Source organism: Ylistrum balloti, unplaced genomic scaffold (assembly GCF_031769215.1).
Source record: "Ylistrum balloti isolate Yb309-2 unplaced genomic scaffold, AGI_CSIRO_Ybal_v1 Utg370720, whole genome shotgun sequence".
Lineage (NCBI taxonomy): Eukaryota > Metazoa > Mollusca > Bivalvia > Pectinida > Pectinidae > Ylistrum > Ylistrum balloti.
Window position 1 is genome coordinate 43,040 of NW_026782428.1, and position 27,456 is coordinate 70,495.

General features: G+C 38.1%; 1 protein-coding gene across 9 annotated transcripts in view; it reads left to right on the plus strand.

Moving 5' to 3' along the window:
* LOC132557782 (sodium- and chloride-dependent GABA transporter 2-like) overlaps nt 1-27,456 on the plus strand; it is a 116,418-nt gene that overhangs the window by 35,834 nt on the left and 53,128 nt on the right. For 3 of the 9 annotated variants that reach the window (XM_060222308.1, XM_060222313.1, XM_060222315.1), the window contains exons 1-2: nt 4,169-4,478; nt 22,626-22,661. The gene's annotated coding sequence lies outside the window, so the exon portion shown is untranslated. Of the gene's footprint in view, nt 1-4,168; nt 4,499-22,625; nt 22,662-27,456 lie in introns of those variants that run through there. The other 6 variants (XM_060222314.1, XM_060222316.1, XM_060222311.1 and 3 more) reach the window with 5 other exon arrangements.

Here is a 27,456-nt window from a genome sequence, read left to right on the forward strand (position 1 = left end):
TGACTTTTTCTGGGTTAGTAAAATGATACATGTGATATATGACTGCCGATATTGGGTCTGTAGCACAAATCTGATAAAATCTGAACTTGTTTGTGGTATCCCTACAATTGTCACTTTAACCTGCTTTTTTTTGAAAAGCAAGAATGTATGTATCTAACTGAATTATACATTGGTCTGGTTTGTTTGTTGAACAATAAAAGTTCATAAGTAATAAAACTATTTACTTCATAAGTTATATAATCATCTACTATTCTGTGAGCACATGTGTGAGTATCGTACTCAGTGTATAGGACACTCCTCTAGGCAATTGATAATAGGCCTGTATTATGTTATTATACTATGGTGTTTGACCCTAACCATAGTAAAAAAAAATAATCCAAAAAAGCAATATTTGACCTTTCTCTGTTTGACCTTTCTAAAGAATTTCTGTGTTAAAGAGAAAATAGGTTTGTGTTATTCTTTGACAATAGACGTGATACATACATACAGTGTATCACTATTACCAAGGTTTTGTATAAAATCATTATTGTAACATATACAGAGCCTGAATTCACATGCCTGTCAAATTTTCTGACTTTTTCTGGGTTAGATGATACATGTGATATATGACTCTTAGCACAAATCTGATAAAATCTGAACTTGTTTGTGGTATCCCTACAATTGTCACTTTAACCTGCTTTTTTTGTGGTAGTTTGATTCACACTGGGTAAGTGTTGACTGCTGGGGTCCTGTAATAAGCCCACCCCCTGACACTGAGTAAGAAGTAATGTTTTGATTGCTGGGGTCCTGTAATGACCCCTTCCCCTGACACTGAATAAGAAGTAATGTTTTGACTGCTGGGGTCCTGTAATAAGCCCACCCCATGACACTGAGTAAGAAGTAATGTGTTGACTGCTGGGATCCTGTAGAAAGTCCAACCCCCTGACACAGGGCTCATTACAAGGTAAATACAGTGTTGAGTCTGTAATATTTGATAATCTGTTTTTAAAGGTATCAGGTTACATATTTTCTTAAATACTTCCTTTATTGTAGCCTTAAAAGAATTAATGGCAAGCATTTCACTCTCATATATTTAACCCTTAGTGAGACTACAGGGCTGTATGTATGTGTTGTTTGTTATTCAGAGGGAAATTTATCTACAGAATTTTTTAATCAAGGGACAGGCTTATCAACAGGCAATTGTGCCCAACACTAATGAAAATACTCATTAATTTACATCTGATAATCTTTTAAGGATGGAACCTTAACTATAATTGAGTATATCTGTTTTAAAATATGCAAAGACCAGGTATTTCTACTGTAAAATCCTAATTTTGTGGGGGATATATATTCATCGTTTGATGAATACTCTTAATCCATGCTGATATATGCCCACAAGCTGATAGATAAGTATAGCTAGAGGTACTCAGCTATAGTTCTACACCAAATTAATGATAGATAAGTATGGAGGTACTGGCTATAGGTCCACCAAATTAATGATAGATAAGTATAGAGGTACTCAGCTATAGTTCTCCACCAAATTAATGATAGATAAGTATAGAGGTACTCAGCTATAGTTCTACACCAAATTAATGATAGATAAGTATAGCTGGAGGTACTCAGCTATAGTTCTACACCAAATTAATGATAGATAAGTATAACTGGAGGTACTCAGCTATAGTTCTACACCAAATTAATGATAGATAAGTATAGAGGTACTCAGCTATAGTTCTACACCAAATTAATGATAGATAAGTATAGAGGTACTCAGCTATAGTTCTACACCAAATTAATGATAGATAAGTATAGAGGTACTCAGCTATAGTTCTCCACCAAATTAATGATAGATAAGTATAGAGGTACTCAGCTATAGTTCTACACCAAATTAATGATAGATAAGTATAGCTGGAGGTACTCAGCTATAGTTCTCCACCAAATTAATGATAGATAAGATGGAGGTACTCAGCTATAGATATACACCAAATTAATGATAGATAAGTATAGAGGTACTCAGCTATAGTTCTACACCAAATTAATGATAGATAAGTATAGAGGTACTCAGCTATAGTTCTCCACCTATAGTTCTACACCAAATTAATGATAGATAAGTATAGAGGTACTCAGCTATAGTTCTACACCAAATTAATGATAGATAAGTATAGAGGTACTCAGCTATAGTTCTACACCAAATTAATGATAGATAAGTATAGAGGTACTCAGCTATAGTTCTACACCAAATTAATGATAGATAAGTATAGAGGTACTCAGCTATAGTTCTACACCAAATTAATGATAGATAAGTATAGAGGTACTCAGCTATAGTTCTCCACCAAATTAATGATAGATAAGTATAGCTGGAGGTACTCAGCTATAGATCTACACCAAATTAATGATAGATAAGTATAGAGGTACTCAGCTATAGTTCTACACCAAATTAATGATAGATAAGTATAGAGGTACTCAGCTATAGTTCTACACCAAATTAATGATAGATAAGTATAGCTGGAGGTACTCAGCTATAGTTCTCCACCAAATTAATGATAGATAAGTATAGAGGTACTCAGCTATAGATCTACACCAAATTAATGATAGATAAGTATATAGGTACTCAGCTATAGTTCTACACCAAATTAATGATAGATAAGTATAGAGGTACTCAGCTATAGTTCTCCACCAAATTAATGATAGATAAGTATAGAGGTACTCAGCTATAGTTCTACACCAAATTAATGATAGATAAGTATAGAGGTACTCAGCTATAGTTCTACACCAAATTAATGATAGATAAGTATAGAGGTACTCAGCTATAGTTCTACACCAAATTAATGATAGATAAGTATAGCTAGAGGTACTCAGCTATAGTTCTACACCAAATTAATGATAGATAAGTATAGAGGTACTCAGCTATAGTTCTACACCAAATTAATGATAGATAAGTATAGAGGTACTCAGCTATAGTTCTACACCAAATTAATGATAGATAAGTATAGAGGTACTCAGCTATAGTTCTACACCAAATTAATGATAGATAAGTATAGAGGTACTCAGCTATAGATCTACACCAAATTAATGATAGATAAGTATAGAGGTACTCAGCTATAGTTCTACACCAAATTAATGATAGATAAGTATAACTGGAGGTACTCAGCTATAGTTCTACACCAAATTAATGATAGATAAGTATAGAGGTACTCAGCTATAGATCTACACCAAATTAATGATAGATAAGTATAGAGGTACTCAGCTATAGATCTACACCAAATTAATGATAGATAAGTATAGAGGTACTCAGCTATAGATCTACACCAAATTAATGATAGATAAGTATAGAGGTACTCAGCTATAGTTCTACACCAATGGGTCCTGCAAGGTAAAGTTCAAGTATTTCCAGATTTTTATTCTCAAAAATCCATGAAATATTAAACCCTTGAAAAAACATAATTTTAAAGAAATAATTTGTGCATATTTGCATGGCACACAATGCCACCCTCTGAACTAAACACATGTAGGAGAGTGATTTATCATACAATAAATGACACCCAGCATGTGGCCGTTATTACATCATTATCATGGACAACGGAACAGTTCAGGAGTTCCACTTGATGTATTTATATTGTTGTTGATGAATGATAATTATGTCAAAATAGATCAGCTAGCATTTATAGTCAATATAAATGACAATTATGGTGTGAAGTTCTGTCATTTAAGTAGATCGTAAATGCCATATCAGAACTGTTCCATGCACTAAGGTCTGAAGTAAAGTTGGATGTGTAACATGGTGGGTTTATTTACAATGCATCTGTCCTTGGCATTTCACTACATTAATTCTTGCTAAACAGCCTGATTTTCACGATTAGATTTTCGTATAAAAATTTTGTTATCAGAATAAAAGTAATTATTGTTTATTGGTTATATCATCAAATAAAAACATTTAATTCTTTAATTCTACAATTCTTCTTCATTTACATATTTCTATCCAACAGTTGATACCAAAAGCCATTTGTCTCACTGTGCTGTCTGACTCTATGTCAGGCTGTTGTGTGGAGTGTATACGACACTGTGTTCTGTGATAGCTCTGATAAAACCTGTCTGACTCTGGGTCTTAAAGCTGTTGTATGGTGTGTATATACTACAGTGTGTTCTGCGATAGCTCCAGTAAAAACCTGCCTGCTGTAGGTGTGAGCTGTTCAATTGTATTCAACAGAGGAGAGCCTGTACAGCTCACAGATTACTGGTTCTGTTTGTGCTGTAGTATTTTCTCTGGCATTGATGGAGGAAGTGCTAGGACAGTACCAATGTGGCATAAAGTATTGTGGCATTACAGTGGCATTTTAGTGGCATCCTTGTGATACTGTAGTGTTTGAATTCTGTGTGTGATATTCCTGGAAATATAGATTTGTATATAAGATTGTACAGGGACATATCATTGGTATCTACTGGGAGGCTGCAGTGTTTATATGTACTGCATCAGCAGGGATTGTACACCTCTCACCAAACAGGTAAAGGTCCGTTATCACAGGTAAATGTGTGACAGGTGAATACACAGTAAATATTTTATTACAGGTATATATTTATTATTGCAGGTAAATATTCATCATCAGTGGTAAATGTGCCTTGTCTATAGCAGATGTATATTATCAATAGTAAACACCTATCATTACAGATGAGTGTGTGTATTAATACAGGTGAGTATTTGTGCTAATACAGGTGAATGTGTGTATCATTGCAGATGTGTATGTGTGTTAATACAGGTGAGTATGTGTGTTATTACAGGTGAGTGTGTGTAGATACAGGTGAGTGTGTGTGTGAATACTTTATTACATTGTATGTTAGGAGATAGGAGAGACGGTGAGATGTCTATATACTAGCACACAGCTCTGTCCAGGTCTCAACAGTTAAACATGGTAAGTACAGCACCAGGTTTGTTAGTGGAACATGCTGCTATAGAGTGGACTAGAACACTGAATTGTAGGGAAGATTAGACTGGTATATTTGTCAGGCTCAATTAACCTCAGTATTTGTACATTATGACAATATTGTACAAAAAAGTGAATGCCTGCCATCTTGGTTACCATACTGCGTTTTTGGTTGCCTTGGTCCCCCCTTCCCCATGGATATACCATGCTGACTACATACTACCTATCTTTCTTCCAAAAATTCTCTACTCCTCACCTCAGTCTCCGTTCTCAGTGATTTTACACTCATTTTTCCCTGTCCCTACCCATAAAAATCCTATACTCCTCACTCCTGTCTCTACCTCCAGAGATTCCATACTCCTTGCCCTTGTCCCTACCTCTATAGATTCCCAACTCCTCACCCCTGTCCCTACCCATAAAAATCCTATACTCCTCACCCCTGTCTCTACCTCCAGAGATTCCATACTCCTCACCCCTGTCCCTACCTCCACAGATTCCCAACTCCTCACCCCTGTCCCTACCTCCACAGATTCCCAACTCCTCACCCCTGTCCCTACCTCCACAGATTCCATACTCCTCACCCCTGTCCCTACCTCCACAGATTCCATACTCCTCACCCCTGTCTCTACCTCCACAGATTCAATACTCCTCACCCCTGTCCCTACCTCCACAGATTCAATACTCCTCACCCCTGTCCCTACCTCCACAGATTCCATACTCCTCACCCCTGTCCCTACCTCTATAGATTCCATACTCCTCACCCCTGTCCCTACCTCCACAGATTCAATACTCCTCACCCCTGTCCCTACCTCCACAGATTCCATACTCCTCACCCCTGTCTCTACCTCCACAGATTCCATACTCCTCACCCCTGTCCCTACCTCCACAGATTCCATACTCCTCACCCCTGTCCCTACCTCCACAGATTCCATACTCCTCACCCCTGTCTCTACCTCCACAGATTCCATACTCCTCACCCCTGTCCCTACCTCTATAGATTCCATACTCCTCACCCCTGTCCCTACCTCCACAGATTCCCAACTCCTCACCCCTGTCCCTACCTCCACAGATTCCATACTCCTCACCCCTGTCCCTACCTCCACAGATTCCATACTCCTCACCCCTGTCCCTACCTCCACAGATTCCATACTCCTCACCCCTGTCCCTACCTCCACAGATTCCATACTCCTCACCCCTGTCCCTACCTCCACAGATTCCATACTCCCCACCCCTGTCCCTACCTCTATAGATTCCATACTCCTCACCCCTGTCCCTACCTCTATAGATTCCATACTCCTCACCCCTGTCCCTACCTCCACAGATTCAATACTCCTCACCCCTGTCCCTACCTCCACAGATTCCATACTCCTCACCCCTGTCCCTACCTCTATAGATTCCATACTCCTCACCCCTGTCCCTACCTCCACAGATTCAATACTCCTCACCCCTGTCCCTACCTCCACAGATTCCATACTCCTCACCCCTGTCCCTACCTCCACAGATTCCATACTCCTCACCCCTGTCCCTACCTCCACAGATTCAATACTCCTCACCCCTGTCCCTACCTCCACAGATTCAATACTCCTCACCCCTGTCCCTACCTCCACAGATTCCATACTCCTCACCCCTGTCCCTACCTCCACAGATTCAATACTCCTCACCCCTGTCCCTACCTCCACAGATTCAATACTCCTCACCCCTGTCCCTACCTCCACAGATTCAATACTCCTCACCCCTGTCCCTACCTCCACAGATTCCATACTCCTCACCCCTGTCCCTACCTCCACAGATTCAATACTCCTCACCCCTGTCCCTACCTCCACAGATTCAATACTCCTCACCCCTGTCCCTACCTCCACAGATTCAATACTCCTCACCCCTGTCCCTACCTCCACAGATTCAATACTCCTCACCCCTGTCCCTACCTCCACAGATTCAATACTCCTCACCCCTGACACATTGTTCCATTACCCAGAATTCCCCACCACCCCTGACATTGTTCCATTGAATTCCCCATCACCCCTGACACATTGTTCCATTACCCATTCCCCCCATCACCCCTCCCTACCTCCACAGATTCAATACTCCTCACCCCTGTCCCTACCCCCAGTTCTCCTACCTTCAGTCTCCATCTCCAGAACTATTAACTGCTTGCTGTGGTGTTCAACATGCGTAACAATCAGTGAGACCATTTCTCTGTTTTACAGCTCTAATGATTTCTGTAGCATTGACACACAATGTGGAAAGTTACTGTAGTCACCTAATAGCCAAAGGTTTGTGTAGTTAATACCAACAGAATGAAAAGAGGTCAATATATTTTACATTTACTTTTTTAAAATTTCAATATCTTTTAATGGTCAGTGATTATTTGTCTGAAGATATTTTGTACTTGTACCTGATAGATATTAAAGATTTCTGAAGAGTTCAGTGTGACTGTTCATTGGAGCTTTACTGGAATATATACCCAGGATTCCCCATCACCCCTGACACATTGTTCCATTACCCAGAATTCCCCATCACCCCTGACACATTGTTCCATTACCCAGGATTCCCCATCACCCCTGACACATTGTTCCATTACCCAGAATTCCCCATTACACCTGACACATTGTTCCATTACCCAGAATTCCCCATCACCCCTGACACATTGTTCCATTACCCAGAATTCCCCATCACCCCTGACACATTGTTCCATTACCCAGGATTCCCCATCACCCCTGACACATTGTTCCATTACCCAGAATTCCCCATCACCCCTGACACATTGTTCCATTACCCAGAGTTCCCCTTTACACCTAGATTAATGAATTTCAACACCTAATCAAACCCCATTTAAGCATCTGAAGATGAATAATAAAACTACTAATGCCAAACACAATGTGTGTATATTCCTTTTTTTTGCATTGAAATCCAAGTGCTGAGAAATGTTAGATTTTGTCGGTATATTTTACATATGTATATATATATATATTTAAAGTAGATATTTATAGACATACATTGTATACCTTTTGCACAACATGTTAATTTACTACACAGTTCCCTATGCTTCAAACAAATAAAAAGAGACAACTTTATATATTATTGCACTTCTATACAACATCTTTGGCTTCAGACCAAACATACACAATTATCATTGGAGCAAAAAACTATCAACAGTGGCATGTGAAGGTGGAAAAAATAGAGTAGGGAACACTTGTGTTTCATTTTCAAGTCTTCAGTATCACACTGCGGGATACTGGGAAAAGTGCAGCAATTTACGTAAAACACGCAGAGATATGATAGCAGTAGCGACATTGATATGTTTAAAAGGTTTCACACTGAGTGGAGTAGAAGTGGTATGGAGAGTGTCACCTTAAAATATCACTGTTACACACCTTCACATAAGTCAGTAGATACATTTAGAACCTCGCGTTGCTCGTCCCTCTGTCTCAGTCTGTCATTCATGTCTGGTTTCTTCAACAAGATAACTATCGTTGAGATTCCTTCAAAGAAGAATGCCAGAATGTTTTAAATATCATTATGTGGCCAAACTCTGCTGTCTTGCAAATAATGATATATTGTTATATTTAGGATTTAACAAATTTCCAAGACCAAGGTCAAGGCCAAGATCAGGCCAAGGTCAGAGCCACCAAGAAGTTTGTCAGGGCAAATGGTTTTGATTAACAGTTAGTGTACAAGGGTGAAATAAGGAGATTCTCCAACTTCTGACAATTTATGTGAATTATTGTAGAACGAAAATAGAATATTACATAAACACACCATACACAATAAGTCGTACGATAGCAATCTACACAAGCAGCAGGAAAGTTTTACAAGTAGTTTCAACCCTTCAACCACCAACCTTATCACCTTCTCATATATAAAGGAAAAAGAATGAAGTGAAGCGTTGATGTGTATTTGCGTGTTTGAAGTTTTAAAAAGTTTAAAAATTCCTGATAGTGAATGTTAAAGTCATGTGAGGAGGGTTTTAATGTTCTCACAACATCCAGGGTTGTATACAATTACAACGAAGGTCAAACAATAATACCAACATCCTTGTAAGACATGCAGTGACAATATATTATAGATTATATAACAACAGATTATGTCGTAATAAAGACTCGGTCGTTACATTGTTACCAAAATATATGTTTATATGTAATGTGCTTTATAGAATAGATTAGTATACTTCAATTATCTTGTTAAAAACAAGCAATGAAATGTTTGTTTGTTTGTTTAACATTAAATCAAAACCTAGATTTGACAAGAATAGGGTAAAATATGAACAAAAGAAAAAATTTCCAAATGTAAAATGAAACACTTGATAGTTAGCTACAATAAGCCTGTGCCTGGTGTTTATCTCATCCTTATCTATTGTTATATAGAATTACAAATCACTTCCTTGTCATTCTCCTGTAATAAGCCCACCCCCTGACTATGAGTCTGTGGTAATGTGTTGACCCACTGAGGTCCTGTGATAAGCCCCTTTTGAGTCTGAAGTAATGGGTTGGTCCTCTGGGATACAATAATAAGCCCACCCCCTGACTATGAGTCTGTGGTAATGTGTTGACCCACTGAGGTCCTGTGATAAGCCCCTTTGAGTCTGAAGTAATGTTGGTCCTTTGGGATACAATAATAAGCCCACTCCCTGATTTTGAGTCAGAGAGGGAAAGTGTTGCCCTCAGTGGGCTTATTTTAGAGTAAGTACAGTACCTTGGAGTTGATTACAATCAGTATTACCAACATGACAAATGTCTGTATAATTCAGTATTATATGAATCTAAGAAATATGATTACTCCCCCAGGTAAATAGAGATGCTTGGTGGGTGTTAGCCTTTTCTCCAGTCCTTGGTGTTACTTACTATTACCTTACATGCGTAAAACTGGCTGTCTGTTTTGTTAACTTGGCAACACAATTAGGTCACGTGTTTAAATTTAATTATTGAAAATATCAATATTTTCAGATCTAATTACGATAGCAGTTGATATAAATGGCAGAAAGTCCATGTTTTTTGTTTTTGGTCTATAAAACTGAAAACTAGTTGAAGATAAAATCTGCTCAGCGCTATGATTGTAAAGCTGTAGAATGTTATGGAGCTTTTTAACAGTGGTTTTACACAGACATATGGGAGCTACACCGGTCAACGTTCAACATTTTGTAATGTTCTAAAATACCACTAAATGGAAAAGTGGTTTTTCCTGTAACTAGATGCTGGTAGTTAGAAAGTGATCCATTCCACATATTACTAGTTTCAAAATTTCTGTTGCACAAAGATTTGGATTTTATCAGTAATGTGTATTATGAGAGTGGCGTTTGGCAGATGTTGAATGCCAGGCTCTGTTGATAGAGGTATTTGAAGGAAGTCATAAATAGATATATATAAACAGTAGGATTTTCCTTTGCTGTCTCTACATGTAATTTAGAACATATTAGATACTGTATATCAGTTCTACCAAGTTCTCCAGTCGTCCAATCTCAGATTATTACAGGGAGTGGTTACAAAATAATACAACAGTAAAATTGTTTCAGATTTCACAAAATATCACTTTTAGTGCGTAACTTGCTGATAAAATGTTTGAATCCCTCATGTTGGAGTACAAGTTATTTGATGTAAATAACCCTCATACCTTGTGTCTTACATAATACCAACAAGTTTATGATCACAAATTTGGTTTCAATAATTAGATAAAATATTCCTTTATTATTTCATAATTCTGAGAAAGTAAAAAAACGGACAACTCGCATCAGATGTTGAATGTATGATGAAATTACAATAGCGGGTTTTGTGATTGGTTGTTTCCACGTTTTCTGGAATCAGAATCAGATGATGAAGTACCCTAACATATCTTTATGGTTCCTCAGTACTGGTGAGATGTCAATTTTTGAACATTTGTCTATTTTACAACACCTCACCTGTTTACATTATCGTAGAGTTTCCACCAGCATCTGTTCTATACATTGTAGAACCAGTAAATCACCCCACTAATGTACTATTAGCAGTGTAACTGTGTTGGTGCTTAATTAGTTAGAAATGGCAGATTTTAGAATCCATTGTAGAAACACATTTCAGTCGTGAAGAGCACTGCTTTTAATTGACATAAACAAAGAAAGACTATTGTGAATAGCTAATTCAGAATGGGATTGCTGTAAGTGTGGGGAATACTGGTAATGATATAGTGTCTCAACCACAGTTGTGAAGGAGTCAGATTAGTCTGTTGTAAGCTGTTGGTTAATTTCTAGGGATGAAAGTCAGTGTGTGAAATAGCCGTGTAAGTATAGTCAGCTTTAACCTAAAACAGTTGTTATATCCTACAGCCATCACATCTGAGATCCTGTTTACACTACAGAGACCAGTGTTCTCAGGGATCCTGTTTAACTGTACAGACAGGTGTTTTCAGGGATCCTGTTTTACACTACAGAGGCATGTAACCTCAGGGATCCTGTTTTACAATACAGAGGCATGTGTCCTCAGAGATCCTGTTTTTTACTACAGAGACAGGTATTGTCAGGGATCCTGTTTAACTGTAAAGAGACAGGTGTTCTCAGGTATCCTGCTTTACTGTACAGAGACCAGTGTTCTCAGGGATCCTGTTTTACACTACAGAGACAGGTGTTCTTAGGGACCCTGTTTTACACAACAGAGATAGGTGTTCTCAGGGATCCTGTTTAACTATAAAGAGACAGGTGTTCTCAGGGATCCTGTTTTACTGTACAGAGACAGGTGTTCTCAGGGACCCTGTTTTACACAACAGAGACAGGTGTTCTCAGGGATCCTGTTTTACTGTACAGAGACAGGTGTTCTCAGGGACCCTGTTTTACACAACAGAGACAGGTGTTCTCAGGGATCCTGTTTTACTGTACAGAGACTGGTGTCCTCAGGGATCCTGTTTTACACCACAGAGACAGGTGTTCTTAGGGACCCTGTTTTACACAACAGAGACAGGTGTTCTCAGGGATCCTGTTTAACTGTAAAGAGACAGGTGTTCTCAGGGATCCTGTTATACTGTACAGAGACAGGTGTTCGCAGGGATCCTGTTTTACACTACAGAGACAGGTGTTTTCAGGGATCCTGTTTAACTGTAAAGAGACAGGTGTTCTCAGGTATCCTGTTTAACTGTACAGAGACAAGTGTTCTCAGGGATTCTTTTTTACTGTACAGAGACAGGTGTTCTCAGGGATCCTGCTTTACTGTACAGAGACCAGTGTTCTCAGGGATCCTGTTTTACACTACAGAGACAGGTGTTCTCAGGGATCCTGTTTTACACTACAGAGACAGGTGTTCTCAGGGACCCTGTTTTACACAACAGAGACAGGTGTTCTCAGGGATCCTGTTTAACTATAAAGAGACAGGTGTTCTCAGGGATCCTGTTTTACTGTACAGAGACAGGTGTCCTCAGGGATCCTGTTTTACACTACAGAGACAGGTGTTCTTAGGGACCCTGTTTTACACAACAGAGACAGGTGTTCTCAGGGATCCTGTTTAACTGTAAAGAGACAGGTGTTCTCAGGGATCCTGTTATACTGTACAGAGACAGGTGTTCGCAGGGATCCTGTTTTACACTACAGAGACAGGTGTTTTCAGGGATCCTGTTTAACTGTAAAGAGACAGGTGTTCTCAGGTATCCTGTTTAACTGTACAGAGACAAGTGTTCTCAGGGATTCTGTTTTACTGTACAGAGACAAGTGTTCTCAGGGATCCTGTTTTACTGTACAGAGACAGGTGTTCTCAGGGATCCTGTTTTACTGTACAAAGACAGGTGTCCTCATGGATCCTATAATTATCAGTTGAAAAACTATAGCTACAAGCAACAGAAACCAAATTAGAGCAACAGGGGATCGGGTTGTGATGAATTAATACCAGAAAAGATGAAGGTACCCACATGAATGGGCTGAAACCATGATAATGATCATCTTCATGGCACCAGTATCCATATCTTATTGAAACAGTCACAAACTGCATCATTCTCTGTGTTCTTCACTTTTGTAACTTGAAACAGAATTTTGATGAATCAGTGATGAGCAAGGATTTGTCATTGGCATCTTTTAAAAATTGATTCCTTAAAAAAAAAAAGGAAAAGAAAGAAAACTCACTTTGTTTTTTTCTCATTGAGAATTTCCGGCATTGTTCATGGTCTGAAAAAAAACAGAACCTGGATAAATGGATTTAGATGTTTGAATCAGACTACTGTGGTATTTAAAGACCTGTCCACTATAATGGATTCTTATGTTTGATGTTACCTGACATCAGAAGGACGTAACAACTGTATGATACAGGTTAATTCATTGTTAGGCTCTACTGTATCTAACTCTAAATTTGTGTGGAAAGGTCCTATTCAATAGTATGTCTTTTTTATAATCTTCGTCCAATAGTCTGTTTCCCTGAAGATTTTGACAGTTGATAAACGTAAATCTCTACACCGATCAATCCCTGTAGCCACTGACCGATCCCTGTAGCCACTGATCAATCCCTGTAGCCACTGACCAATCCCTGTAGCCACTGACAGATCCCTGTAGCCACTGATTAATCCCTGTAGCCACTGATTAATCCCTGTGGCCACTGACCTATCCCTGTAGCCACTGATTAATCCCTGTGGCCACTGACCAATCCCTGTAGCCACTGACCGATCCCTGTAGCCACTGATTAATCCTTGTAGCCACTGACCAATCCCTGTAGGCACTGATTAATCCTTATAGCCACTGACCAGTCCCTGTAGGCACTGATTAATCCTTGTAGCTACTGATCAATCCTTGTAGCTACTGACCAATCCCTGTAGGCACTGACCGATCCCTATAGCCACTGATCAATCCCTATAGCCACTGACCAATCCCTGTAGCCACTGACCAATCCCTGTAGCCACTGATCAATCCCTGTAGCTACTGACCAATCCCTGTAGCTACTGACCAATCCCTGTAGCTACTGATCAATCCCTATAGCCACTGACCAATCCCTGTAGGCACTGATCAATCCCTGTAGCCACTGATCAATCCCTATAGCCACTGACCAATCCCTGTAGCCACTGATCAATCCCTATAGCCACTGACCAATCCCTGTAGCCACTGATCAATCCCTATAGCCACTGACCAATCCCTATAGCCACTGACCAATCCCTGTAGGCACTGATCAATCCCTGTAGCCACTGATCAATCCCTATAGCCACTGACCAATCCCTATAGCCACTGACCAATCCCTGTAGCCACTGACCAATCCCTATAGCCACTGACCAATCCCTGTAGGCACTGACCAATCCCTGTAGCTACTGATCAATCCCTATAGCCACTGACCAATCCCTGTAGGCACTGATCAATCCCTGTAGCCACTGATCAATCCCTATAGCCACTGACCAATCCCTGTAGCCACTGATCAATCCCTATAGCCACTGACCAATCCCTGTAGCCACTGATCAATCCCTATAGCCACTGACCAATCCCTGTAGCCACTGACCAATCCCTGTAGCTACTGATCAATCCCTGTAGCCACTGACCGATCCCTATAGCCACTGACCAATCCCTGTAGCTACTGACCAATCCCTGTAGCCACTGACCGATCCCTATAACCATGCAAACTAATGACAAAACAACCAAGATCTGCTCATAACTCTACATAAAGACAGAATATTCAGTACTAAATAAACTTTTGTTGATTTTGTGGCAAAAATAGCATGCTACATGTAAAGATAGTCATAGTCATCAAAATGTTTTCCCTTATGTTCTGATGTTTAAAACTCTGAGAGAATGTGCCCAGGAACAATGCATTAGTCAGATATGAACCACATGAACAACTTTCTGTTCTAGTTTGTCTGGTTTTGTGAACTCTTGTATGAAAGCTATAATTTTAAATTGAGAGTGAAGTCATGATGTTTGATAGTTCTGAATGTCAGCTTATAAAAGTGACATTAAACAGAACAATTTAAGTGACAACTGTTCATTTGATATGCTGTGAATTTAAGTTGTAAATCATATTGATAAATAAAAGGTTTATATGTGTTCTGAGACAGAGCAAACATTATCTTCATATTTCATAGTAAAAAAAGCATAAATAGAAAGAAATTGTTTCTGAACCGTTTTGATGTTTTATCGACTTTAGCTCACAGCGTCTGATTTAAACTCCATCAGTTCTGTTATTTTGTCTCTGTGGTCTAGTATATCAAACACTGGCAAAATCTCTGTCCTTTCTCACCTACAATAATGTCAAAAGACACGACTGCTATTGGTCTGGTAGAGTCCATATAGATGTATAGGGGGTTTATACCTTTAACAGCGATAAAAAGATCTCCTGCAAAGGATATTTGTGTTTTTTAGTGGATGTACTCTATGGAAGAGAAATAGGCAAGGCAAACTGAAAATGTTTAACCCAATTTGCTGTCATTTCATTGGATGAGCATAGCATTGTGTTCAATACAATAAACAAATATGCCCCTATCAGTAGATATAGCAGTTCTTTGTGTAGCAGACCATCAGTAACTGTAAACAGAAACATTTTTTTGTTGAAAAAAACTAATATTGTAATTTCATTTTTATAATAGCACCTACCTTTGTAATCAGTTCATCTGTCAGCGTCACTATTGTCTAAAGAGAATGTGTATATAAAACATTGTAAAAATGTTACTTATCTTTTCAGAAATGTCGTTATTTCACCTTCAAATTGTGTTTTGGCATGATCATTCCCATCAAAGTTAATTCTTTCAATGAAATTTTGAGTTTTTTCAATATACATTAAAACAACAAATTTAAAAAATGTCCTGGGTGTTTTGAATTTTTTGAAGTGAAACACCACCCTGAGTGTAGAATAGTTGTTCCAGTAGAAGATTAGAGTGTGACATTTCGATGAATACATGGTCACCTTCATCTTATAACACAACCAGTAGAATATTAGAGTGTGATGTTTCGATGACTACATGGTCACGTTCATCAAACAAATGACTTGTGTGGAGCGTACTAGCACTGACTGATATATGTGTACGAGATGGTAAGAAATTGATCAAATGTTTTTACTGTACTATAATCCAATGTACACTAAGGTGGAAAATAGTGTGATGAGGTGGAAAACAGAGTATAGACCAAAAAAAATACAAGATAATAACAATTCAAGGTAGTCAATTCGACAATTTGATGTTATTATACCAACCTGAAAAAATGTTCTGAAATACAACCCAGGGGGACTGAACAAATGTGGCCTTAATAGTGGGATGACTTCTCATGTTTAAGATAAAGCTTACTGATATGTTATGGAGAATAGAGGAAGAAGGTCCAAATAGGAAAGAAAAACTGAGTATACCATTTGAAATTTACACATGCACATAATGTATTTTTAAATCTGTGAAATTTCTTGGATGAAATTGGCACTGGCCTTCAAAAGTGACTGTGACACTGGGACACTTACGCCAATGAGAGTGTGCTCCGTTAACAACACACTATTAATGGATCAGCCTTAAGAAGCGATACTGGCGAGGTTGAATCAGCGAGCTCATGCATCTAATTTGCATATATATAACTGAAGGTACTTATTACCCCATGTCCTGGTACTGAATTAAAGCTAAACTTTGACCTTATACAGATATAAAGGGAGGTAATTCACTCCCCTTTGTTATTCTGTTCTCAGATGAGCCCCTATTAGCTAATGGTGGAGACATAGAACACACATCATGTCCAAGGACCCATGGTCATTAAGTTAACATCATCAGTAATTCCTTGTTAATGGAAGGCTTGATCTTGATGGTTAGATGGTGCAGTAGTAACAAACGCACCTTTGGCCTAGATGTCTAGGGTTTGATTTTCTCCCACTAAACATGTATGGGTCGCTTATTAGACAAGTAAGGTTTTTCCACGGTCCTTTGGTTTCCTCCCACAGTAAGATTGTCTTTCACATGTCTGATATAAGCTATGACTTGTATATCAAAAAACAATTTGTGGTGTGAAATATTGTTTAAGTAAATAAACGATAGTATTATTATATAGAGTGACTTTTACTTTAATTGTGGTGATTCAGATCCCAGTAATGTTACCAATAAATATTGTTGGGGGTGGATTATACCTTACTTATTGGGACTTGGGATTTCAACCTTTCAAGAAATTAAAGTTAATTAGGTTAATGGACTGACTGCCAGGTCATTGATAGTGATAATATTTTGTATTTTGATCAGTAACAATGCTCGGAGATGAAGACTAAGGTAGGCAGTGTTTTGAGTATATTTTGAGTTATAGTAAATTACATATTGAGTGTATTTTGAGTTACTCTAAATTTTAGATTGTTTTCTTAATATTTCGTACTTTTCTGAGGCTCAAACAAAATCATATAAAAAACGTGATACCATAATAGTATATTATATATCAAATCTAAATGAGTTTTTCTTTCATATATTTTATGTATAAAAGTATTTTGTTTTGTCTGTCTAGTCTTGGTGAGTAAAATTTAAAGCTTCAAGACTTTCATAAAATCTAATATTGATAAAAACAAATTTTAGCTATCCTTTATACACAGATCTCTAAAAAGTTGAATTTTGACACATTCTAAAGTGAAAAATCAAACAGCCATTTTGTTTTTCAAATTTTCTATTCATGATGTAACATCATTGTCTATATTTTAACATCACAATCAGTTTTTGACTGGCATAGCTTATGGAAAAAACTTTTTTTATTATGCGAGTATCGGCAAAACTTTTTATGAGTGTTTTCTCTGTATAACAGGCAAATTATGTAAATAAAGATAATTATACATTTAATAATTGCAGGGAAAACGTTGTCATAGTTTCAAACTTTCATGAACACCACAAAAATTTCATACATTCAGATAAGATGAAGTCAGACTTGTAATAGACTGCAGTAATTTTGAGAATCTGAACTCAAAGATCAAATGATAATGATGTACTTATGGTAATCTCAGGGTAATTACATGTGGGAGAGTATCGGGGAGTCACACATGTATAATGACAGTCATTGTGGAGTTATTTTTTCCAAGTGCAGCCAGATGTTTGTCTAATGTGTTCATGAATGAACCTTTGTGACAGGCCGTTTGTGCGATGTGTTGGTGAATAGACCTATTACAGACTGTACCAGACTGTTTGTGTGATGTGTTGGTGAATGGACCTATTACAGACTGTACCAGACTGTTTGTGTGATGTGTTGGTGAATGGACCTATTACAGACTGTACCAGACTGTTTGTGTAATGTGTTGGTGAATGGACCTATTACAGACTGTACCAGACTGTTTGTGTGATGTGTTGGTGAATGGACCTATTACAGACTGTACCAGACTGTTTGTGTGATGTGTTGGTGAATGGACCTATTACAGACTGTACCAGACTGTTTGTGTGATGTGTTGGTGAATGGACTAGTCTGTACCAGGCTGTTTGTGTGATGTGTTGGTGAATGGACCAGTCTGTACAAGGCTGTTTGTGTGATGTGTTGGTGAATAGACCTATTACAGACTGTACCAGACTGTTTGTGTGATGTGTTGGTGAATGGACCTATTACAGACTGTACCAAACTGCTTGTGTGATGTGTTGGTGAATGGACATATTACAGACTGTACCAGACTGTTTGTGTGATGTGTTGGTGAATGGACCATTCTGTACCAGGCTGTTTGTGTGATGTGTAGGTGAATGGACCTATTACAGTCTGTACCAGGCCCCTGACACAGAACAATGGGAAGCTTGATAATTACTCGGAAGTGTTTCTCTGTAACCTCTGACCTGTTGATAACTTGTAAAAATGTTGTGGTTCACCTCAAACCCAAAATCATCTAAATACACTGTTTGTCACTTGTATAGTTATTAAAAAGTCATAAAAAAAATCTTTTTAAATATCTTGAGGAAATTGTAATAGACTGGAATCAGTATTAGCTGCACTACCCACACTAGCTTGGCAATAAATACTGTTATTGTCATAGACATAAACTAAGTTAAAAATTAGCCAAAAGTAACTGCTTCATTATAAAATTTATTGGTACTAAAACATAGTTCACTCATTAGCTATGTATGTAGTTTGAAACAATCATTTATGCAGAAATATTAGAAACAAGAATTTTTAAACAACTCCCTCTACCTCATCACAGCCTTTCTAAATCATCACATCCTCCTCTATCTTTTCACTTCCTGTGCTGCCTCATCACAACCCCTCTACCTGGTCACATCACCTTTTACCTTGTCACAGTCTCCTCTACCTTGTCATATCCCTCTCTACCCTGCCACATCCCTCTCTACCTTGTCACAGCCCTTTACTTCATCACAACCCCTCTACCTTGTCACAGCCCCTTTACTTCATCACAACCCCTCTACCTTGTCACAACCCCATTACTTCATCACATCCCCCTCTATCTTATCACATCCCTCTCTACCTTGTCACACCCTCTCTACCTTGTCACATCTCCCTCTACCTTGTCACACCCCTCTCTACACTCCTCTCTACCTTGTCATATCCCTCTCTACCTTGTCACACCCCTCTCTACCTTGTCACAGCCCCCTCTCTACCTTGTCACATCCCCCTCTACCTTGTCACACCCCTCTCTACCTTGTCATATCCCTCTCTTCCTTGTCACACCCCTCTCTACCTTGTCACATCCCCCTCTACCTTGTCACACCACTCTCTACCTTGTCATATCCCTCTCTACCTTGTCACACCCCTCTCTACCTTGTCACACCCCCCTCTTCCTTGTCACATCACCTTTTACCTTGTCACATCCCCCTCTACCTTGTCACATCCTCCTCTTCCTTGTCACATCACCTTTTACCTTGTCACATCTCCCTCTACCTTGTCACATCCCCCTCTACCGTGTCACAGCCCCCCTCTACCTTGTCACAGCCCCCTCTCTACCTTGTCACATCCCCCTCTACCTTGTCACAGCCCCCTCTCTACCTTGTCACACCCCTCTCTACCTTGTCACATCCCCCTCTACCTTGTCACAGCCCCCTCTCTACCTTGTCACATCCCTCTCTACCTTGTCACAGCCCCCTCTCCCCCTCCCCCTCTACCTTGTCACAGCCCCCTCTACCTTGTCACATCCCTCTCTACCTTGTCACACCCCTCTCTACCTTGTCACATCCCTCTCTACCTTGTCACATCCCTCTCTACCTTGTCACATCCCTCTCTACCTTGTCACAGCCCCCTCTCTACCTTGTCACATCCCTCTCTACCTTGTCACACCCCTCTCTACCTTGTCACAGCTCCATCTACTTCCAAATAAGACATCAAGTGTTACGTTAATGATGCATTAAAGCACTGTTTATAAAAACCTCTTTGTAATATAAAAAGAAATATATTTACTATTGTAACACCATATAAGGTATGATTATGTGTGTTAACAGATGTGTGAGGAACAGCTGTCTGACAAGATTGCCAGGGTTTGTACAATGTGTAAATAGTTACATCATATTGAGGCCAGATGTTAAGTTATCCTAGATGTACTCATTCAGTGATTTATACATCTGTATGACACTCTGTTATAAATTATAGACAAATTTTATACAAAAGTATCTATAAATAGCTTTTTTATATTCTATCAAATAAAATGAGAATAATTGTAATTTCACAAGGTAAAACAGTTTGTGATCTTTGAGATTTCCAAACTTGGGTGACAAGTTCCTGTGTGTAAGAGTTAGGACTGTGTTGTAGATACTGCGTAATTGGTTTTCCAACTGGTTTACAGAATTTTCCCCGTGTGTAAAACACAGCTATATCTCACATGTAATTGTGATGTACACAGATGAGGTTTATTTTTTTTATGAAGTCTATAAAAAACGGGATTAATCAATAAGTCATTTGTATAATGAACTGTTGTTGTTTGTTTAGCTCTATAATGAAGGGCATTCATGGGAAAGTGTTTCCGTTATTTTTATAATATTAATTAACTGTCACGATGTTTATGTCGATAACAATTATTTTCTAATTCTAATGCTATGTAACTGTACTACTAATCACTTACAATATAAATACAGGCATGTTAACAATGTCATGATCTTACTTTAGTGATGTTTGTGGTCAAAATATTGCAGTTTTAATTACTGAGAAAGCACAACTTCCTGATTGTGCTAGGTTAACAGTAGATGTTGGGTTGTATTAATACCTTATCTATTGTAATCATATGTCGATGTTAATCTCTGTAGATGTTCAGTGTTCACCTGCGGTATCACTTTATTGACATCTGATGGAAATCATCTCCCATATTGATCTGGATTAGTGTAGAGTATTAATCTTGCTGATATTTCAGAGAAAGAAACTGCTTGTCGTCAACAGAAACATCTAATCCTTAGCTGTTTTATAGATTATGTCACTAGGGACAAGCAGTACCAGGTATTGTGGCTGTGTATTGTTACTAGGGACAAGAAATACCAGGTATTGTGGCTGTGTATTGTTACTAGGGACAAGAAATACCAGGTATTGTGGCTGTGTATTGTTACTAGGGACAAGAAATACCAGGTATTGTGGCTGTGTATTGTTACTAGGGACAAGAAATACCAGGTATTGTGGCTGTGTATCGTTACTAGGGACAAGCAATACCAGGACAAGAAGTACCAGGTATTGTGGCTGTGTATTGTGGCTAGGGACAAGCAATACCAGGTATTGTGGCTGTGTATTGTTACTAGGGACAAGAAATACCAGGTATTGTGGCTGTGTATTGTTACTAGGGACAAGAAATACCAGGTATTGTGGCTGTGTATTGTTACTAGGGACAAGCAATACCAGGTATTGTGGCTGTGTATTGTTGCTATGGACAAGCAGTACCTGGTATTGTGGCTGTGTATTGTTACTAGGGACAAGCATTACCTGGTATTGTGGCTGTGTATTGTTACTAGGGACAAGCAATACCAGGTATTGTGGCTGTGTATTGTTACTAGGGACAAGCAATACCAGGTATTGTGGCTGTGTATTGTTACTAGGGACAAGAAATACCAGGTACTGTGGCTGTGTATCATTACTAGGGACAAGCAATACCAGGTATTGTGGCTGTGTATCTTTACTAGGGACAAGAAATACCAGGTATTGTGGCTGTGTATCATTACTAGGGACAAGAAATATCAGGTATTGTGGCTGTGTATTTTTACTAGGGACAAGCAATACCAGGTATTGTGGCTGTGTATCGTTACTAGGGACAAGCAATACCAGGTATTGTGGCTGTGTATCGTTACTAGGGACAAGCAATACCAGGTATTGTGGCTGTATATTGTTACTAGGGACAAGCAATACCAGGTATTGTGACTGTGTATTGTTACTAGGGACAAGCAATACCAGGTATTGTGGCTGTGTATCATTACTAGGGACAAGAAATATCAGGTATTGTGGCTGTGTATTGTTACTAGGGACAAGAAATACCAGGTATTGTGGCTGTGTATCATTACTAGGGACAAGAAATATCAGGTATTGTGGCTGTGTATTGTTACTAGGGACAAGAAATATCAGGTATTGTGGCTGTGTGTCGTTACTAGGGACAAGAAATACCAGGTATTGTGGCTGTGTATTGTTACTAGCAATACCAGGTATTGTGGCTGTATATTGTTACTAGGGACAAGCAATACCAGGTATTGTGGCTGTGTATTGTTACTAGGGACAAGCAATACCAGGTATTGTGGCTGTGTATTGTTACTAGGGACAATCAATACCAGGTATTGTGGCCTTGTATTGTTACTAGGGACAATTTCTGTCAATATTGCTTCAAGTATTTTGTAAAATTAAAAATCTGAACTAAAAAAAGTCAGCTTTAACTGTGATTGATAATTATACATAACACAATTTGAATGTCTTTGTTTTCACTTTTACAGAAATGAGGAGTCAAGTGATGAAAGATTGGAGCACATGTAAGTTTTCATAGACCTGTTCTGATTTTAATTACTCTGTAGAAGGATGTCGGTGTACTGACTGGTCAAGGTGTCTCTATCACTAGCCCTGGTGACTGACTGGTCAAGGTGTCTCTATCACTAGCCCTGGTGACTGACTGGTTCAGGTGTCTCTATCTTTATCACTAGCCCTTGTGACTGACTGGTTAAGGTGTCTCTATCACTAGCCCTGGTGACTGACTGGTCAAGGTGTCTCTATCTTTATCACTAGCCCTGGTGACTGACTGGTCAAGGTGTCTCTATCTTTATCACTAGCCCTGGTGACTGACTGGTCAAGGTGTCTCTATCACTAGCCCTGGTGACTGACTGGTCAAGGTGTCTCTATCTTTATCACTAGCCCTGGTGACTGACTGGTCAAGGTGTCTCTATCTTTATCACTAGCCCTGGTGACTGACTGGTCAAGGTGTCTCTATCTTTATCACTAGCCCTGGTGACTGACTGGTCAAGGTGTCTCTATCTTTATCACTAGCCCTGGTGACTGACTGGTTAAGGTGTCTATCTTTATCACTAGCCCTGGTGACTGACTGGTCAAGGTGTCTATCTTTATCACTAGCCCTGCACCGCAGGTATTCACAAAGAACCAGATGCAAGTTTTTCTCCAGGAAGTCCAGCTTCCCTACACTACCAGGATGTAAAACAACAAGTAAACAATAATAATCAGTATTATAAGGGACACCATTACTTAATGATCCACACGATAATGTCTTTATATATTATAGACAGAATGTACTACACATACAAAAGGGTGATACAGAACTTTGTACTATACATTCTTGCTGGGTTTGTTACCCCATACCTTTTTCAGGCTGTCGACAGATTTCTATATTCCTATATTTTCCTAGTTTTTGAAAAACATTCCTATATTTTTCAGGAAATTTGTTGCCGATAAATGTAGAGATTGTAAATATTTCTTTGATACTGCTTTTGGATTCTTTATTTTACAAGTTAGAGAAGTAAGTGTTTAACAGCATCACCAGCATTACCAGTCACCAGAAAATGATTCAGTACATCTCTTTATCACCTGTATGAGCACCTTGCAAGGCAGTACAACAGGATACTGGCCTTTTAGGTGCCCATTCAGATGATGATGGTGATGATGAGCTATGTATCAGCTCTCTGCCTGGATTGTGATGCTGTTGAAGTGAATGGTTACTTTAAGGTAGTGTTTAATCATTGATTAATATAGAAACAGCTGTATGCTGTAACTCTAAATAAATATGACATTGATATGTTTGTGGCTACCCTACCGAAAAACATATGAGAGACCTTTCATTGTATACTATACAAACATCTCTGGAAACTTGTGAGCATCAAACACACCTCAGACCTTCACATAGGATTGCATAGGTCATTCAAATTGGTTCTGTCTGTCCATCCTTCTATTCGTCTGTCTGGATGCTTCTTTTACTACTTTTTGAGTTCTTGGATATTGAGAAGCATTCGTTTCAACGTTTTATGTTCACAACATAGGGATACTGTAGGGTAATCATCCCACAATTAAAGACATTGTTTTATTAAACAAAGGAAGTATTAGTTTTCCTATTTCTGGTTTCTACTGTTTGGGTTTTATCAACAAATCTCTATTGTGAAAAAAAGATAATTAAGAGATATTGTTTATGTTGTTTACTAGTGTGTAAACTGCATTTTAAATGATATGTTAAATGACATGCATTTGCATTAGTGTAAACATCAGTTTTGTTGGTAAGGTGGAATAGGGACTACACACCAGGAAAATTAATAACTAAGAGCTAAATAAATAAACCATTGTATTCATACATGTAGCATAAGAAAACATTTCCAGGTTAGAATGACATAGATGTTAAAAAAACTTATGAAAATGAATATTTTTGAAACCAGGATTATGACTGATATATGTAGACTAAGACAAGTTTATTGGAATATTGAGGGTCAGGGATTAGATGTATACTGATTATGCTTTGATATCAGTGTTGATTAAAGAGAAAGTGACTTGTAATCCACTGCTTAATATACCAGCAGGCTTTGTGTACTCGGTAAATACAGAAGATCTAATGCTGGTACCACACTACAACAAAACACAGATCTTCATCTCTGCTTTTGTTTACAAGCACCTGGTCACATGATCTGCTTAATGTGTTGCTATGGTTTCTAATTAAATTCCGATTGGTTGATGGATCTTATTGTTGTACAAGTACTGGTGATGATGGGAAACTGTTTAGTGGTTTTAATTTGGAGTCAGTTATCAGAAGAACCATGAGATGGTTTTATTGGGAAAAACTCTTCCCTTTAATTACTGCAAATGTTTATTTTGAGGGGTTGAATATGTATTCGTTATTTTTCAGGAAACCTTGGAAATAAGATAAATAGCAAAAAAAAAAAAAAAAAAGAACAGAGTTTTATGACTTTCTTGAAAAGAGATAAACCTTTTCAAAATCAAATTTGAATAAAGCTACAAAAAAAGATGAAACTTAAAGTAATCAAAAATTGTGCAAAGAAATGACCTTGACCCTTATTCAATGTCACAGGGGTCAAATTTGTCAAAACAGTAAAACAACTTCTTTTGTTTAATCAAAAGGCATAGAAGCATGGTATTTACCTGAAAGGTTCTTAGGATGACATCAGACAAAGTTGAAAGACATCAGTAATCTTCTCTATAAGTGTGTAATTGTACTGAATTCTGGTTTGTAAGCTGCTGTTGGGGTTAAAAATTACTTCCTAGAGTCACACTGAATGATATTAGAATTTGGGGGTTTAGTGATGAACAATGTAAGACATGCCTTGCCATGTTTCCCTGGACAGATTCTCTGTAAGGGCTCGGTCATCTACATGTACCTTATGTTGTCATCGTTAAAGCCAATGTTATGCCTGACTTTAGCCTAAAGTCCTTTGTTTTTCTAATTTGTAGATACCAAACTTAATTGTCTGTGTGTTTAATATAATCAGCTTTTACTGAGAGTACAGATGTTATCTTAACATGGGGAAACCCAGCAAATCATCTAATAAATGCTGAATACCCTTGAACAAATTTTGGAACATTCCATTTGAAATAGTATTAGAATCCATTATCAATGATGAGGGGTGCCAGGTTGCTGATAAGACAGAATGTTCATAGGGATCTTAACCATTGACCAGACATGGTAATTTAGGTTCATTAAGGAATTCTATTATGAATTTCTGATAAAAATTGTATGCCTTAAACCGTTAAAGTCAAATACATGTACAACCTCAAATTAAGATAAAAATGACAAATCTATATATATATACTTACATGTATTAAAAAAGCTATGAACTATGTGACTTTGGAGGTATGTTTCCCCAATCAGAAATTGTTAACTTTTTGTAGCTGAGTGGTCATCTAGAGATTCCGTGCTGAGTCAGGGTAATTCAATTTTCAATATTTAATTCAATAATCAACAATTTAACACATACGTACAGGATGGGAAAACAAGCTTAGAGCTTAATATTGATTCCTTTCCCAAAGTTCATATTAAACATTTTTCTTAGTCTGTTTAAGGGAAAACACTGATGTGGTGAAGTATATTGTAAATCTTATGTGTTTATCACAATTTATCAGTAAACTTTGTTGGTAAAGCTATGAAATGGTCAGGTGAAGGGTGTGTCTACCAAACTGGGTCCAGATTCAGGATTGAAATGGTCAGGTTAAGGGTGTGTCTACCAAACTGTGCCCAGATTCAGGATTGAAATGGTCAGGTTAAGGGTGTGTCTACCAAACTGGGTCCAGATTCAGGATTGAAATGGTCAGGTTAGGGGTGTGTCTACCAAACTGGGTCCAGATTCAGAATTGAAGATAATTAGAGAGATATTCTGACAAGTCTAATATCACAAATGATACGAGTGATTTAGAAAGTTGATGAACAAACAGATATTCAGATAAGTGTAATATCAGTGATTATGAACTGAGGTATAGTGGATGGTATTCAGATTTTGAGTATTGATGATCAAACATATATTCAGATAGGTGATATCAGTGATTGTGAACTGCGGTTACTTTATGGCCTCCATTTCTACCATCTGGCATCACTCCAAACCTTGTACTGCACGGAGAGGAATGTTTTATGGTAAAACAGGGGACTTGTATTTTACAAGGTGATAGACACAGAAATGTTTAGATATATAGGAATCAGGTTGAGTTTCTGCTGCAGCTTAAATAATGAATGTTTGTGTTTTATTAGGTGACAGAACAGTGGTAATTACACTGTTGTTAATATGGTCTATATCTCTCTCCAGCCGAGTTCAATTCATTACATAGTAGGATGCTCCAACAAATTTTGTTTCCTTTTATAGAAAAAGTCTTTTGCATACACATTCATTTGCTGGTAATTGTAACACACAGTTCTATTTTAGGTTTAGGTTTACATTGAATTTAAATTTTAAATGAAGTTTTTGGTCTCTATTGTTATCTTTATGCAGTTTCAAAGATATCAAATACATTTAGGGAAGTTTAAAGAAATTCAACATCATTCATTTATACGTTATATTTGTGATGTTCAAGAATATCTTTCAAGATGGCAATAAGATATTAAAATTATAGTGAGGATGTAACAGAGAGCTTTATGAATTTACTTGTCTGATAACTAGGAAATGTCTTATAACTAGGAAATGTCTGGAAATGTCTGATAACTAGGAAATGTCTGATAACTAGGAAATGTCTGGAAATGTCTGATAACTAGGAAATGTCTGATAACTAGGAAATGTCTGATAACTAGGAAATGTCTGATAACTAGGAAATGTCTGATAACTAGGCAATGTCTGATAA